We start from the raw sequence: 17677 nt of genomic DNA on the forward strand, positions 1-17677 counted from the left end.
ATGCCTTCATGCCCCTCCCAGATGTAGTGGATAGAGTGAGCTTACTTCAGGTTCATAACAACTGGCTATTGTTATTTGTTTATATGTCTCTACACAAAAGCACGTTTTTGCTATGTGTAGCCTGTCCACCGCGTATTGCTTGTCCTTGTGATTGCATGTTTTACTCAGGTGACTATTCTTAAATATCAGTATAAATTAGCTGATGCTTCAAATAAAGCTATTGCATGACACTTTATTTGGCTTCCTTTTCAGGCCTGGCTCTCCCAGGTTCCACCTCCTTTAGAGTGGTAAACAACCACCCTCTCAGGTTTATCACAGAAACTACCCTCTTGGTACCAATTTTCTGCATTCATACTTTTCTCATTGCTGTGACCAAATACCTGATAGGAAGCAACTTCTGGGAGGGTTATTTTGGTTCACTTGGGAATAGACATGGCAGAGGATGGTGGTGGGAGAATACAGCAGCAGCTTGTTCATGTGGCCATACACAGAATCAGAAGGGCAGAAAGTGGAGTTGAGCTCTAGGTCTCAAAGCCCAGCTCTTGGCAACACCACTCCCTCAGCCAGGTCCCACCTTCCAAAACAGCACACGGGCTGAGGCTCAAGTGTTCAAATACATGAGCCTATGGGCAGATGTTTTATACCTAAACCATACCATAAAGGTTTCACTTTATTGTTTTATATTTCTACAGCCCAGAAATTACATTTAAAATTCTCATCTAAGATCCCCAAGGAGGGGCAGAAGTTACCTGTATCATCTGTAGCACTAGCCCCAAGGAGGGGCAGAAGTTACCTGTATCTGTAGCACTAGCCCCAAGGAGGGGCAGAAGTTACCTGTATCATCTGTAGCACTAGCCCCAAGGAGGGGCAGAAGTTACCAGTATCTGTAGCTCTAGCACCAAAGCATATTTGGCATGCAGTTCAAGAGATTCATGCATCCCTGTGTCTGGCATACAAGGAAGGAAATAAAAGTATCCAAAGAAACACCACTGTCCTTCACTCTGGGTCTGGACTCTTAAAACCAAGGGACCTAGCCTTTCTCACTGGAATCTTATATTGGAAGATGAAAAGGGTGAAGCTCTGGGGCAACCAGAGGAGGAATTTTCTGACCAAAAGTTACCATTTGTCTAAGGACTTGGCGGGACTCTAGAACTGAGACAGTTGGACGGGGACCACACCCTGGAGGACTGCTCTAGGTGTGTCTATAACTTGTCTTAAGTCTTATTCTCATATTAGAACCCTGAATATGGAATTGGGGGGCAGGGACGGAGTAGTATCCATTGGATCTCTTTGTCCCTCTTCCCAAAGCAGCATATTGAAGAATTTTATTTTTTTCCTATTAATTACCCTTTTTTAGTTGGTTTATCAGAGGGCAGTGACTGAGCCTGGCTTATTAGAGAACAGGCTGGAAACCTCAGTCCTGCAACAATCATGACAACCTATGAGGCAAAGACACATCTTGGGGTATCCACCGTCTGTAGCAGGTTCTCGTCAGATGGAGAGGAAATATGGGGGTTTCAGCAGCTAACAGAGTCATTTTCTTCAATGGACATTTTTCTATCTTCCCACTTCAGACAGCATCAGCTTCTTACCCATACTTGGTAAAACAAGAAAATGAATGTTTGGACTTTTGTTTCTTTCCAGTCCATGTACCCCAGAAGAGGCAGCAAAAAGAGATGTTGGTTGTTTGCTGCTGGTCGCTGTTTGTTAAGTAGACAGGGCAAAGAAGAAAGTCGATATCCTGGTGGTGAAAATGTAAGGCCCCCACGAAGGGAGGACCTCATCCAAGCCTCGGGAATTCGAAGGCACCCATTAACTCACAAGACACCGAACTTGATGCAATCAGCAAGAGGTATATTTCAATAAGTATACTGAGGTCAAGACCCATGACCCACGCAGAGGCAGTGGGGTCTGACCCCGGGGCTTTGGAGACGAAGAGAATTTAAAGCCAAAAAACACAACTCAGGGGGGAAACCACAACCCAGGGGGAGTAAAGGAGGACTATTGGAGAGTACCTGTGGAAAGTCCCAGTCCGTTATTTAGTTTGTGACAGGGTCCAAGGAACAGTCATGGGGAACATTTTGTATAGGCTATTCTCTAAGAGCCTATTCATAATCAACCATCTATCTTGTGGTTAGCCAAGTTCCTGAAACACAGAGCTCACGACCAAGCTGACCTGCACTCTTGGTTCTGCCCAGCCTGCTAGGAGATTTTGAAAATTTTTTAACCTTTTCAAAGCTCAAACTCGCCCTAAGGAACTCAATGCCCCTAATCAGCAGGAAGTAGTCTTCTCTCTCTCCTACCTAGTGTTGAGGGGTTGGAAGGGTGGAGTGGGGTGAAGAGTAGTGGAAAAGGGAACCATAAAGCAACCAAAAGCCCAGCTACAATTTTGTCCTTTCTTTCTTTCTGTCTTTCTTTCTTTCTTTCTTTTTCTTTTCTTTTCTTTTCTTTTCTTTTCTTTTCTTTTCTTTTCTTTTCTTTTCTCTTCTTCTTCTTCTTCTTCTTCTTCTTCTTCTTCTTCTTCTTCTTCTTCTTCTTCTTCTTCTTCTTCTTCTTCTTCTTCTTCTTCTTCTTCTTCTTCTTCTTCTTCTTCTTCTTCTTCTTTTTTTTTTTTTTTCCGAGACAGGGTTTCTCTGTGTAGTCCTGGCTGTCCTGGAACTCACTCTGTAGACCAGGCTGGCCTGGAACTCAGAAATCTGCCTGCCTCTGCCTCCCAAGTGCTGGGATTAAAGGCATGTGCCACCACTGCCCGGCTTGTTCTTTCTTTTAACTGTCTAGTACTCTCCCTTAGACCCCCAATAGATCCATGTAAAAGCAACACTCCTCCCCTAACGCATCAGTTTCCTCCTTCTCTGCCACATGAGAGCGAGTCCCTGTCCATTTTGTGCTGTTGTTGCTGCCAAGGAGTCCAACTGAGTTTGGAGCTTTCTAGTGCTGCCCTATACCCACGTCAGAACAGCCTTGGTTGGTGGGTGAGTTCTCTGTGTTTCACTTGTTGGAGTTCAATGGCTGTTCTTCCCAGGCCCTCAGCCCCTGCCATGATTATTCCTAATAGGAAATAATATACTGCCCCTTTTGTTTTGGATAAAAGTAGAGTGGTAATTTCTTTTTATTTCCAGGAATGATTATAAGGTCTGGAACTAAGCTGTGCATGGTGGTGCACGCCTTTAATCCCAGCACTCAGGAGGCAGAAGCAGGCGGATTTCTGTGTGTTCGGGGCCAGCCTGATCTACAGAGTGAGTTCCAGGAGATACAGGGATACACAAAGCAATCTATCTTGAAAAAACAACAAAACAAAACAAAAAGATCTGGATCGAAGTATACAACTTGGCAGTAATTGACAGGGTAACAAGAGAAGAGACTATTGAGACATGCAAAATAGGTGCCATTAGGGATATCAGCCTGGTGCCATCTTGATAGGGGCCCACACAGACAGCTGTATCCACGGTTTATACAAGTGGGGCCCAGAGGCAGGTCAGTTTCCTTAATGGTTCGGTTTGTTCCCTTTGCAGGAACTGTGGGTGATAAGGGATGTGGAACTTCAGTGTATGTTAAGAAGTGAGGTGTTAGGAGATAACTGAAGTGAACCCACTGGACAGAATAGAGGCTGGGGAATAATTGCAGAGAGAAGGAACTTGGTGATGGTAGAGGCTCTTTTGTTGATGGTAGGAAACTTCTCCACCCATCCTGAAAAAGTGTTGGTTAGAACCAAGAGATATTTGTATCTTTATCTGTAGCATAGGTATCTTCAGTCTGCGGCCAGCAAAAGCCCTCTCATTGGTGAATGGGGAAGCTGGTGGCCTGACGTTAGTAATGCAAGCAGATGTCTCAGTCTGGAAGAGCTGCAGAAGAAAACCCTTATCTTCCTGCCTCAGCCCGACTGGGTATTGTGAAAAATGGGAGATTAGCAGGGTGGAATAGGAAGTCTAAGTGAATAAGAACCTCAGGGATGGGGGAGGGGAGGCTTGAAGGTTAATGTATGTGTTACCATTATAGGGTGTGGGGGTTGAGTTTCTGTTCCTTGAGGTCCTGGTGAGTGAGAGCAGCTTCCCTGGCCAGTTTATCAACCATTTTATCAGCCAGGGAGATACACTGTTTATCCTTTTGGTGTCCCCTACAGAGACTGTGGTGGTGGGTAGCAATACCTGTAGGAGTTTCTGTGTATGAGTGGCATTGGTAATGGTTGTTCCTCTTTGTGTTAGGAATACGGGTCTCCAGATTGGGGATGCTGGAATAGATAATGTTGTAGGCATACTCAGAGTCAGTATAGATATTAATTAACCTGTTTATCATTAGCCAGGATGAGGGCCCTTGTGAGAGCTGTCAGCTGTGCCTGTGGAAAGATGGGGGGGCTTGTGTTGGGGAAGCCGGTGTCCTTGGATATGGCATATCCAGCTGCACAAGTGTGCAGATGTTGTTGGAACTGCCATATGAACCAGTTCATGGTCTATGGGGAGAGGTAAAGATGAGAATGGATTTATGGGGAGACCTGGGATCTCAGAGCAGAGGTGAAGGGAGGCAGTGGCTGAAGAAGTGGTAGATCTAAGGGAAAGTTCAAGGTTAAGGTCGGGGTCCACAAGAAAGGCATGGAGGATCTGCACCCCAGGTCGCTCGATGGCTTTGGAGATCCTTGAGTAACTGTAAAGTGAGTTCATAAAGCAGACTGTGTCGTGAAACGTTGTTAACACCTGGAGTTTGAAATGAAGGGGTAGTCAAGGTTTGTAAACACAGGGTCAAGCCTTTTGTAAGCACAGGGCCGAGCCTTTTGTAAGCGTATCCAGTTGTTTCAACAAATAAGCTATGGGAGAATAGGAATCTCCTACTGCTTGACAACTGCTAGCACTTGCCTCTGAGTGGAGTGAAGGAAACAAGAGTCCAAGGGGACTATAAGCGACAGGGTACGCCTGAGACAGGGTGTTTAAGCTGATCTATGGAGCTCTGGTAGGACTGCAGAGAGGAGAGGTTCCTGAGTGAGCCCCCTAGTGGCCTCGTAGAGGGGGTGCGCTATACATGAGAAGTCAGGATCCAGATATGGAAAAGATGAAAGGCCCAGTAAAACTATAAGGTCTCCCTTTGTCTTGAGTAAGGGGTATGTGAGCAGCTCCTGAACCCAAGAAGAGGATAGAGAAGTTCCTAGTGGGGTGAGACCTAGATAATGAACATTGGGGGGTGCAGACCTGGGCCTTCTACTGGAACACCCAGTTGCTCAGGAACCCAGAGCACTGAAGAGTGTTGAGAATGCGGAGAGAGTGTCCTGGCAAGTTGAATGTCCTACAGAAGAGAAGATTGTCCACATAGTGTAGAAAGAAAGTCAGAGAAAGGTCTAGGGAACATAGATTCTTTTGTAGGAATTGACCACAGAAGCAGGGGTTGTCCTGGAAGCCCAGGTAGGAGTGTCCAAGTGAGTTGTCGGGAGTTTTAAGTACTGGGGTCTTCTCAGGTGAACACACACGGAGGAGTGGAGGCAGGCGCATGAGTAAAGAAAGTCTTTTAAGTTGAAAACTGAAAAGCAGGCAGTGCTGGTGGAGATGGATGAAGGGGGTACAGCAGCTGGGGACTGTGGGAAAATGGGTGTTAGGCCTCCTTAATTTTTCTAAGGTTTTGGACCAGGCAGGAAAACACATTAGGTTTTTTAACTCCCAAGATAAAAGTGTTGTGTGAGAACCAGGAGTCCTGCCTGGAAGAGGCAGTGAATGAGGGGTTTTAGGCCTCTCCAGTTATTTGGGGATAAGGGGTATTGTTCTGTGTAAAAAGGGGTCTTTCAAAGATACAAGAACAAGACAGTGATCGTGGGCTATGGAAGGATTAGCAGTGTCCCGTACCCTAGGGTGAGGGTCTGATGAGAGGGCCGTTTAGGAGACAAGTCTGCCACCTGAGTCTGGTTTCATGTTAAAAGAAAGATGGAGGCCATTTCCAAGTGAGGTGGGTGAATAGAGGCTTTAAATTTGGTGAGGAGTTCTCATCATAGGAAGAGTAGGGGATAATTTTCCACAGATATGAATATATGTTAGAGACAAGGACCCAAATTAACAGGAGAAATGGGGACTCTACACAGTCCCATGATTGCAAAATTCCAGAGTAGAATGTATCTCCTAGCAGAAAAAAGGGAGCCCCTTTGTCCAGGACAAAAGAGACTTATCTCCTGGACATTGGCCCTATCACCGTGAGTTCAGAGGCACCAGCTTGGGCATCTGTTATAACCTAAAGTGGGTGAAGGGAGCTGATATGGAATCACGCTCAGAATGAACTATTAGGATGGAACCTCGCAGTCACAGTGGGTGCTCAGGCGTTAGAGTGGGAGGACATTGAGAGAGCGTCAGATCATGGACAGCAGGATGGAGCCTCGAAGGGAGAGAGTCCTCTCTAAGAAATCCAGAGAGCAAAGAGGACAGGCTTGTTTTATATCATGTTGTTAGATCATGGGCCTGTCCCTTTAAGATTCCAGCCACTCCAAGCTCAGATGCTACAACCTGAGAAAATCAGTCTCAGTCTCTCTCTCTCTCTCTCTCTCTCTCTCTCTCTCTCTCTCTCTCTCTGTCTGTCTCTGTGTGTGTGTGTGTGTGTGTGTGTGTGTGTGTGTGTGTTTTGTAGGAAATAATAAAAAGAACAGCAAGTTCCCGCACTACTCAGGGCACCAGCGGGCCACATGGCTTCAGCCAGGTGTTCTCATCTCAGCAGACTCTCTGGCACGGGGCTCCCAAGACATCTCCACCTGACTCTCTAATTTCCCTTGGTGGGTTGCTGCCACGCCAGCCCCATGCAATGACCACACATCTTGTGGTTAGATATCATAATACCCAGTAACCTGGTAAAATCAAAACTCTTGAAGCTTAAAATTAACCAGTTAGATTTATATATCAAAAAATTCTCAATTCACAAGATGCCCACACAATAATTTCAGAGCCAATTGATAATGATACAAGCTGCCCACCTAGATAAGACAAGTTACCCCAATCATTCTATCCCTATATGATATTATATCCATCTTGCTTCCTTCTCCTTTGTTGCTCCCTGTCTCCGCAACTAGCTCCACCTCCCTTTTCCCTATCCAATCACAGGCCTCCTGCTGCACTAATAATGTCTCTGTCTCTGTGTGTGTGTATGTGTGTCTCTGTTTCTCTGTCTCTCTCTGCCTCTCTGTCTCTCTTCGCCTCTCTCGCTGTCTCTCTCTCTCTCTCTCTCTCTCTCTCTCTCTCTCTCTCTCCCCCCCCTTACAGGGAGTTAAGAAGCCATCTATACTGTGGATTCACTGCACCCAATTTATGATCCTACCCACTACCTGGCTCTTCACACTTGTCACATAGACTATCCCAGACCAAATCTCATTGTCTAGAACTTCCTGCCACCCTCTGAAAGGATATAAAAGTCAAATAAGTTTCTTTGTTCAGAGAATACCTTTGAAAGCTCTCTTCTGTCACTGTCACCCAACATCCTGCTCAAGGAAGCTACTGCTTTTACTTTAAGCTGTTTTCATTATTATTACACTTTTATTTATATGTATGTGTTTGTATATGTGCTTGCATGAATTTAAGTGCATCACGTGTGCAGATGCCCATGGAGTCCAGAAAAGGGCATCAGACCCCTGGAGTCATAGCACGTTGTGAGCTGTTTCCGGTAGCTGACATGGGTACTGGGACCCTACAGCAGCAGTACACGCTCTTACCACTTGAGCTGTCTCTCCAGACCCCATTCTAAGATCTTTACAAGGGAAAAAAAGCCACCCCACCACTCTACTCAACACAAAAGGGGCAGTTGCACCAATAACAATCTGACAAGAAAAATAAAAGGCAATCAAGTCAGAATGTACAATTACCCATTTGTGGATGGCATTATTAAAAGCTAGAATTAACAAATGATTTTAGGAAAATTGAAAAATACAAAATCAGTTGGGTTTTTTTATTTATTTGTTTGTTTTCAAACAGGATTACTAGGAATACCTCCCAACGTGCTGTGACTCCAGCTCCAGGGAATCTGATGCCCTCTTCTGGCCTCCATGGGCACTGCACACATGTGATGCACATAAATTTATGCAAGCACATATACACACACATAAGTAGAAGTAGAGTAATAATAAGTTCTTTGTTTTTATTTGATATGTTTGGGTGTTTGCCTGCATTTATGTCTGTGTACTATGTGTGCCTGGTGCCTGTGGAAGTGAGAAGTCAGATCCCCTAAAGCTGGAGTTACCACATTGGTGCTAGGAATCAAATCTGGGTCCTCTGGAGTACAGCCAGTGCTCATAACTACTGAACCTCCCTCATGTGCCTCTAGGGTCAAAGTTCTGACACAGGCTGATTGCAAAATCCTGATCCTTTTGCCTCTATCCTCCAGGTGTTGGAATTCCAGATGTGGCTCAATTGCAATTGTTTATATCAGAAACAATCTACATGAAATAGGAGGAAAAGCTTACACCAAAACAGTATAAACATAACTTAATATGTAGGGATACACTGCTCAAGGAAATGAAAGATCTGTATCCCGAAAACTAGAAAACACTGATGGAGTTGAAAAAGTCACAAATAAGTAGAAAGATATTTCATACTTATGGACTTGAATATAATGGATCTAGCACATAAAATGATAAACACAATTCCTATCAAAATTCCACTGACATTTTGCACAGAAACTGAAAACAGTGTTAACATGGGAGCAGAGAAGACTCCTCCCAAAGCCAAAACAAATTTGAGACAAACAGAAGGTATCACGTCTTTTGATTTTATTTTATGTGTATGGATGTTTTGCCTGCATGTAAGTCTGTACATCATTTGTATACCTGACACTCCTAGAGGCTGAAAGAGGGCATCTGATTCCCTGCAACTGGAGTTACAGATGTATGTGAATTGCTATGTGGATGCTGGGAATTGAACTCAGGTGCTTTGGAAGCTCTGCAGGTTCTCTTAATCACTGAGCCATCATTCCAACCCCGAGAATTCATGTTTCTTGATTTCAAATTACATTACGAAGCCATTGTAGCCTTTGTGCTGCTGGCACAAAATGCACAGACCACAGAAACAAAGCCATGGACTATGAGCAAATGCTGGCATATTGTTACTTGTTTCGCTGAATGTTTCAGATCCTTAATTTTGTAGACAAGCCTACTGCAGGCTGGCTTGGAACTCATTGTGTAGCTGAGAATGGGTTAGAATTCACAACAGTCCCGCTGTCTCAGCCTTCTGAGTGCTAGGAGCCATTATGCTTTAATGTTTATTTGTATGTGTAGTGTATCCACATACCTGTGTGTGAGCATAGGAAGAACAGGAAGGGGAGGAGCCCTGCTCCATCACTCTCCATCAGTGCTGGGCATTTCTTGACAAGGGGTGACCCTGTTTGTCCTTTGTTGATCTACATACATTAGTCATTATTCCAGCGTCTGCCTTTGCCACAGCTTCTGCATATTCCAGAAGGCTGGGGCCTTCTTTCTGGATTTTTCTCTAGATAGGCTCTCCCACAGAAACTGGAGCTAGGCTGGCTAGTAGCCAGTGTGCCTGAGTAATTCTCTCCTCCCGCTCCACAGTGTAGGGGTTACAGGCACTGGCAGCCATGCCCAGTCCTTAAGTCTACGTGGGTGCTTTCGTAGCCAGCTCTCTTCCCTGCTGAGTCATCTCCCTGTACCCACCCACGCAATTTTTTCCTTAAGAAATGGAAATTTTGAGGCTGAGAAGATGACTGGGCCAGTGAAGTGCCTGCTACACAAGCATGAGGACCTGCATTTGGATCCCCAGCACCCACATATAAGCTAGGAATGGTGGCTCATATCTGTAACCCTAGCACTTGGGCCAAAAGACAAGTAGACCAATGGGGCACATTAGCTAGTCAGGCTCTAGAAAGGGTGAGCTCCAGATGTAGTAGAAGACCGTCTTAAAAAATAAGGATGGTCAGTAATAAAACGCCCAGCGCCTCCCTGTGGTTTCCACATAAGCACATGCATGGCCAAGTGTACCCACACACCCACAAGCACATATGTATGAACATATAAACAGCACACATATACAGGCAAGTGAACCCGCATACACGCATGCTTATGTGTATGAATAAGCACATTTTTGTCAAGTGTTGGTAATACTTGCAATATTTCTAGTGTTGGGATGATCTGTGATCTCCACAAACCACACCCATACAGGATGTCAAACAATGTGTTGTGTGTGCTCTAACTGCTCCACTAACTGGCCATCCTTTTCAGTCTCCTTGGAGCAATTTGAGACAACACTGTAATAAGACTGATGAATAGCTCACAGTGGCCTGTGGGAAAGAAGCAAAAGGAAGATTCATACATTTCTCAAATTAAATCAGAAGCTAGATTTGATTTAAGCTCAGTTGAAAATAGCCATACAGGCTAAATGTTGGGCCTCCTTGAATACCAGTAATTAACCAAGCTGTCCATGCAAGAGGAAAGGTTCCTGAATAAGAGGCAGGAGAGTTGCTTACAAGAACTCTGAGGCTAGCAGAGGTGAGTTCTCAAGGTTCAATATCCACTTCCAAAAAAGGCACAAAGTGAATGCAGCAAGCTATCAAGAAGACCTAGCTAAAATCACTGATGAAGTTGGCTGTAATATACTCATTTTCCAACATGGCAGTAAACGGCCTTATATTGCAAGATGATGTCTATGACTTTCACATCTGTACAAACATCTATGTTTGTCTTCAAAGTTCCAAAGGATCTGATGATTGACACTGGGGACTATGATGGTTTGAATATGCTTGGCCCAGGGAGTGGCATAATATTAGGAGGTGTGGCCTTGTCTGGAGGAAGTGTGTCACTGTGAGAATAGGCCTTGAGACCCTTTTCCTAGGTGCCTGGAAGCCAGTCTTCTATTTGCCTTTGGAACAAGATATAGAACTCTCAACTCCTCCAGTGCCATGCCTGCCTGAATGCTGCCATGCTCCCACCTTGATAATAATAGACTGAACTTCTGAACCTGTAAGCCAGCCCCCAATTAAATGTTGTCCTTTATAAGAGCTGCCTTGGTCATGGTGTCTCTTCACAGCAATGAAACTTTAAGTCAGAGACCAATACAACTGGGAACTGCATTTAATCATCATTCTGAAAAAAAAGACATGCATAATGAATTTACCGTAAAACAAGGCCTACCTGACATTTGTTTTATAGCATGATATTCTGACTCTGTTGAGCCCACTGTTGAGATCTAATTCTCAGTATTACTGCTCATTTGACAATGCTTGTGGTCCCCCAAGAGTACTAATAAGGTGTTTACTTACCCTTGCACATCCGTTCCGAAGACCACGGGCCAGGAGCAATTGTGACTTTCAAGTCACAAGAAATGTTGTAAGGTGCTATGGTTGTGTGTCCCACTCTTGGATCTAATCCTGTACTAGATGTCACTAAGATTCATGGAAGGTAGTTATATATCAGTAAGCATTTGGAAAAACTTGATTCCATCTTTCATAGTTGACTTGACGTAGAACCTAAGATGCAAATGAACGACTATAGCACAGATAAGACTTTGATAAGGGGCTGCAGGGCTGCCTTAGCACTTAGGAATGTTCGCTCCTCTTCCAGAGGGAGTTCAGTTCCCAGCACTGACATCAGGTAGCCCATAACCACATATAACCCCAGCTGCAGGGGCTCTAACTTCTCACCTCCATGGACACCTGTATAACTGCAGGCTTTTCCACCCACACCCCAGTTCCCGAAATAATGCCTAGGTCATAAGCTTGGGCTTGTTCCCCAACTAGCTCATAACTTAATTAACCCGTTTATTCTGTTCCATGAACATCACGTGGCTGTTACCTCTTCTCAGCTGTTTGTGTCTGCCTCCTCAGAGTCTGGGGTAAATCTCTCCTCTCACCTAACTCTACCCCAAAGTTCCTCTCTCCCTACTAGAACTCCCACCTCATATTTCCTGCCTAAACTCATTGGTCAATCAGCTTTTTATTGACAGGTGATGCTTCCATAAGGTACACAAAAGACTCTACAATTCTTCCTTTTAGTTCCAAAAAAAAAGCCCTTTCTCTTTCAGTAATAAACTATAAACAATAATAGCAATTATGAAAACTATCAGGTAAGATTATGTTGAGGTCTGCTTCCCCTCCACCAACATAGCAGTCAAATTTTATCAATTTGGAAGGAATCACAGCTTCCCTCCCTTACCCTCAGTGGAAACAAACACAAAGCCTCTCCCCCAGTGGAACACACTCCCTTCCTTCCATTTTGAAGTTAAGACATCCTTAATATAAACAAGATGATTTAGTTCAGCGGCTTTCCCCCGAAAATCCAATGTATTCCAGCAGCTGTGTTATGTTTCACTGACATTTAAAATTTTAAAGTTAATAATGCATTATGTAATCTATCTCTGGGAGATTCCACTCTGTTCTATGAGCCTTTCTTTAAAGGCTCCTGTTAAATCTTTTTGTAACTGCTTGACCTGCAGAATTATAAGCTATATCTATAACACGTTTCATGTCATGCCTAAAATATGGTTGCATTCTAATGGATACATATATCTGAGCATCTTAATTTGAAAAGGCAACTCCAAGACAGCCACCATCTCTAATAAATGTGCAACCTCAGAAGCATCTTTTTCAGAACTTAAGGCAGAATCCCATTGAAATTCTGAATATGTATCAAAAGTATGGCGTATCAGCATGTATACATATCTTAATTCTCCAAACTCTACACAATGAACATATATTGTATGACATTCTAAAGTAGCATCAAACACAGTTTGTACTCTTAATTCAGTATATTGAATCTCTATGATTGTCATTCTAATTCCTCAAGCCTTTGTGGATTTTTCTTATCTGGAACTACCCTTTTTGCTGTTACTGTAGATTCCAGATTGGATTCTTCTGAAGGTTCTTTATTCTAATTTAAATACTCCTCTAATCTCTGTTCTACAGCCTCAAAACCAGTATTTAATTTTTTAGTCTTTTTTTTTCCCTCTAAGTCTGTTTTACTCTAATCTCTTTTTAAAAGGATATACAAGAATGTAATAGTTGCTGAAAGAACAATTATTTGTATGCTGCTAAGCAAAACAAAAGCTTTGGGATCCAGATGCATTGTGTTGTGGTACTCTGCCCCTACCCACTCCCCATTTTTAACATAGAAAATATTTTTCTTTTAATCGTTCTTTCCTTAAGGACTTAACTTTCTTATTTTCAAAGTAACTATTTCTTCCTATGACTTTTTATATCCAGATTTTTTTTTCTATTTTATTGTTTGCAAACTTAATACCTTACCAGTTCAGAAGTTTGGGGCTATTCAGTCTGACCGAAGTTCCAGGAAAATGTTGGTTTTGCCCTTCTGTGTGTCTGTAGGCTCCTTAGGCCAGCATATGTCTATGGAGGCTAGCTCTGCCCCCTTGGCTTAGTCTAGCAGGCTGCATGTGGTAATTTGAATATGCTTGGCTCAGGGAGTGGCATTATTAGAAGGTGTGGCCTTGTTGGAGTGGGTGTGTCACGGTGGGTGTGGGCTTTAAGACCCTCCTCCTAACCATGTGGAAGCCAGTCTTCTCCTAGCGACCTTCACACGAAGATGTGGGACTCTCAGCTCCCCCTGCACCATGCCTGCCTGGACACTGCCATGCTCCTACTTTGATGACGATAGTGGACTAAACCTCTAAGCCAGTAAGCCATCCCCAATTAAATGTCGTCTGTATAATACTTGCCTTGGTCATGGTGTCTGTTCATAGCAGTAAAACCCTAACTAAAACACTGCGCTTGCTAGTTCTGCACTGGAGCTGTTTCCTTTTTTTGTGAGATCTAAGCCTCAAACCTGCAGGTGTTGGACCTAAATATCCAAAACCAGGGGATGCGCTCCTGTAGAAACACCCACAGATGGGATTCGCTGCAATAACATGAGGCTTATTGATAAATTGATAATAACTAGTGCACTGGGGTTCTCTTGTATGCAGGCAAGAAGAACCCCGAACTAAAGTTAAGGGCAGTTTATATACCATTCTCACAGAATTCACGAGGGCAGTTATACAATTACCTCTTAAACAATGACCACAGAGGCTAAACTCCCGAGGCCCAGTTTCTAGGTAACTCAAATTTGCACCTTATCTTTACAACCATGAAGGTTAGCTTAAGTGGCTTCTGTTTACCCAGGTGTACTGTGTTGAGGGCTCATCTCCCTCATAAACTCTTATCTTGGGCCCTTCTTCCTGGAATGTTTAAGTCTTTGGAATGTGCTCTTCCTGGGGTGTGTCCCTGGGGGAAGTTAATGTTTGAGTTTAAAACCAAAATCAGAGCTTCTTTTTAATCTTAAGTTTCTACACAGGTACTGGCTGGGAGCTGGGTACTGCCCCAGCTCTGAGAAATTTAAGAATGAATTATTCTTAATATAAATGTAAAGGGTCAATTAATCCAGTGCCTGAACTCATTTACCTTATGCTAATCCCCAATAACTTCACAAAGAAACCAAGATTTACTTAAGAATGCACCTCAATAGCTGAGCAGTTAAATGATATACCTTCAACTTCTAGGCTAATCTGGCTACTTATGGCCCCATTCCATGACTACTTGCATATTATTTTTATTAATCTGGCTCTTCAGATCCTTCATCACTACAATTCCTTTGTCCTCCCCACACATCTCACTCCCTCCTCCCTCTCTTGGACATCCCACCCTATTTTCTGCCCAGCCACTGGGTGAACAGCATGTATTGACAAGGCAGAGAATAAATACACAAAGTTGAGACAGGAGATTCTTGGTATAACCATTATAGTGCCAAGTCTTGGTATAACCATTATAGTGCCAGTCTGGATTCTTGGTATAACCATTATAGTGCCAAGTCTGGATTGAAACAAGACACAAGGGCAGAGAATTTAGCATTTTAGTAACCCCATAGTAAACTTTACACAGCTTACAAAACATTAGGCCTACACTAGTTTTTCACCTGCCAGGCGTGCCTGAGGCTCTGATTCAACTCATTATCTGCTGTTCACAGGCCTCCACTAACTCTTAAAGGGATTTATCCCCCTGCCCAGGTAGGAAAATTTCATTCATCTATGGGAAGTGCTTGTTTCTGAGCTTTCTCAGGCCCCATGCTAGGATAGCATGCCTCTCGTTGGACATTATTTAACTGGGGGCTTTTCTACCCGTGCCCCAGTTCCTCAAATGACAACCCTGAGATTTAATTATTTATGAATAAATGCCTAGGCCATACACTTGGGCTTGTGCCCCGACTAGCTCGTAACTTATATAGCCCATTTATTCTACTCATTAGTGCCACCTGGCTGGTTACCTCTTCTCAGTTTTATGTGTCTGTCTCCTCAGAGTTTGGAGTGAATGTTTTTCCCTTGCCTGACTATCCCAGAGTTCCTCTCTCCCTACCAGAACTGTCACCTCCTATTTTCTGCCTCAGCTCATTGGCCAATCAGCTTCTTATTGACAGGTGATGCCTCTATACAGTACACAAAAGATTCTCTGTACAAACCTGCACACATGTGGCATTCACTCACACAGATATATACATAAATAAAAACAAGTCTTTAAAATAAAAATTTGAGAGTTTTTTTTTTTTTTTTTTTTTTTTTTGGTTTTTCGAGACAGGGTTTCTCTGTGTAGCCCTGGCTGTCATGGAACTCACTCTGACCAGGCTGGCTAGAACTCAGAAATCCACCTGTCTCTGCCTCCCAAGTGCTGGGATTAAAGGCGTGCGCCACCACCGCCGGCTGAGAGTTGTTTCTTATAGATAAGCAAATGACTTCCTGAAGTAGAATCTACTACAGGTGAAGATGCTTTCAACAGTGTTAAAATAGAATTTTCCAAGGGGCCAAAGATAGCTCAGTCTAGGGCTTTAGCAATGGTTTTTTGGTCTCACAACAAAAGCAGAAATAGGGGCTGTCTGTCAGACTCAAAGTCTCCTATACATGCAAAGGAGAAAACAAACGAAAAGCAACACACAGAACGGGAAAAATATCTAACAGACAAACATGTAAAGGATTTAAGATTCAGAATACATAAGGACTTCAAACAACTCAATAAAAAGACAAATAACCTGGTTAAAAAGTAAGAAAAAAGGACCAAAACAAACATTTCTTAAGATATACAATAGGTATTTGAAGAGGTGCTCACTATCAATCACTGGGCAAAGCAAATAAACCTGATGAGGTCTTATCTTACACCTGTTATTGCAGCTATCAAACAAAAACACAGCATTAAGTGCTGACATGTATGCAGAAATGGAAATCCTTGCACAAGAGAGTGAGAATATACACCAGAATAGCCATTTGGAAAACAATTTGGAGGCTCCTGGGCCGGGCAGGGAGAGAGGTGAAAATGCAGGTGGATGTGAAGCAGTGTGGCTTTAACTAGCCATAGATAGATATGATATCAAAGGGTTAGGATAATTGGGATAACTTGTTTAATCTGTGTTGGCATCTTACCAATTGGCCTTGAAATTACTGTGTGGCATCTTGGGGTTTTCAAATTTGATGATATATAAATCTGATTGGTTAACTATAGCATTAAGAGTTTTGATTTTACTGAGTACTGGGTATTGTGATATCTAACCTCGAGGTTGGCGGTCACTGCGTGGGGCTAATGTGGCTGCAAGGGGAGCGCTGGGAGGTTTTTAATCCCTCCAGCCACACAGTGTGATAATTTATATATAACATAGCTCAAGGCATCCTTACTGTAAAAAAAAAAAAAAAGTTCATATTTAAAACTAATAAAGAGCAAAATCAAGCCTCAAATGTCTAAACTGCTCCCCAAATGTCTTACAACACCATGAAGGTGGATGGAGTAGGAACTTGCCCTAGTTAGCCCTGATAAGGTGTCATGACCAAAAGCAACTTGGGAAGAAAGGGTTTATTTGGCTTTTCTCAGTTGAGAGTCTCTCTTCCCACTATATCTAGGATCCTGTCAGGTTAACAAAAATCAACCAGCAGAGGTCAAACACACAAATCTGTTTAGCCTGCTTCCCAATTTACTTTAATATTACTTATATTTGAATATTTTCAACACACCTAATTTTTGAATCATCTTTAAGAGATCTTGAATAGCCAGGTGGTGGTGGTACACACCTTTAATCTAGCATTGAGAAGGCAGAGGCAGGCCTGGTCTACAGAGCTAGTTCCAGGACAGCCAAGGCTACACAAAGAAACAAAACAGAGATAATCATATATGGTTAACAACACAGAAATGGTTTGGGATCAAGTAATTAAGGAACAATCTGTTCCAAGAACATCTGCTAACAAGTAACATTTCAACACCAGAGACAAAGTATCATTCTGGGATTCTACACCTAGACAAATTAAATCAATTAACTTTTTAATGACAACCGGAATTAAATCAACAGGACAACAGTGTTTAGAGAAATTGCCTAAATGAGTTACACTGAAACAGGGAAAGATAATTTAATTGGCTCTCTGACTGCCCCTCACCCAATTACAAGAAAAAAAAAGTTGAAATAACTTTACACTTTATTATTATCTGAAGTAAAATTTCTACATGGCAAGCTCAACTGTTACCCTTTATCACAACCAACAAAATTTTAACTTGACTTTTCTCTAAAAATGTTTTAAATGGATAAATTCTAATGTCAACAATTTTTTATAGAGATGCTTATTCTACAGGCTGTGATTTACAGAAACAAGTCCTTATATCACTTTTAAACATTTTTCAGTTAAAAAACTAAAGGTTTTTATGTTTCAGATATATATATATATATATATATATATATATATATATATATATATCTCACAACTTTTAT

This window comes from Arvicanthis niloticus, chromosome 18 (assembly GCF_011762505.2).
Source record: "Arvicanthis niloticus isolate mArvNil1 chromosome 18, mArvNil1.pat.X, whole genome shotgun sequence".
Taxonomy (NCBI): Eukaryota; Metazoa; Chordata; class Mammalia; order Rodentia; family Muridae; genus Arvicanthis; species Arvicanthis niloticus.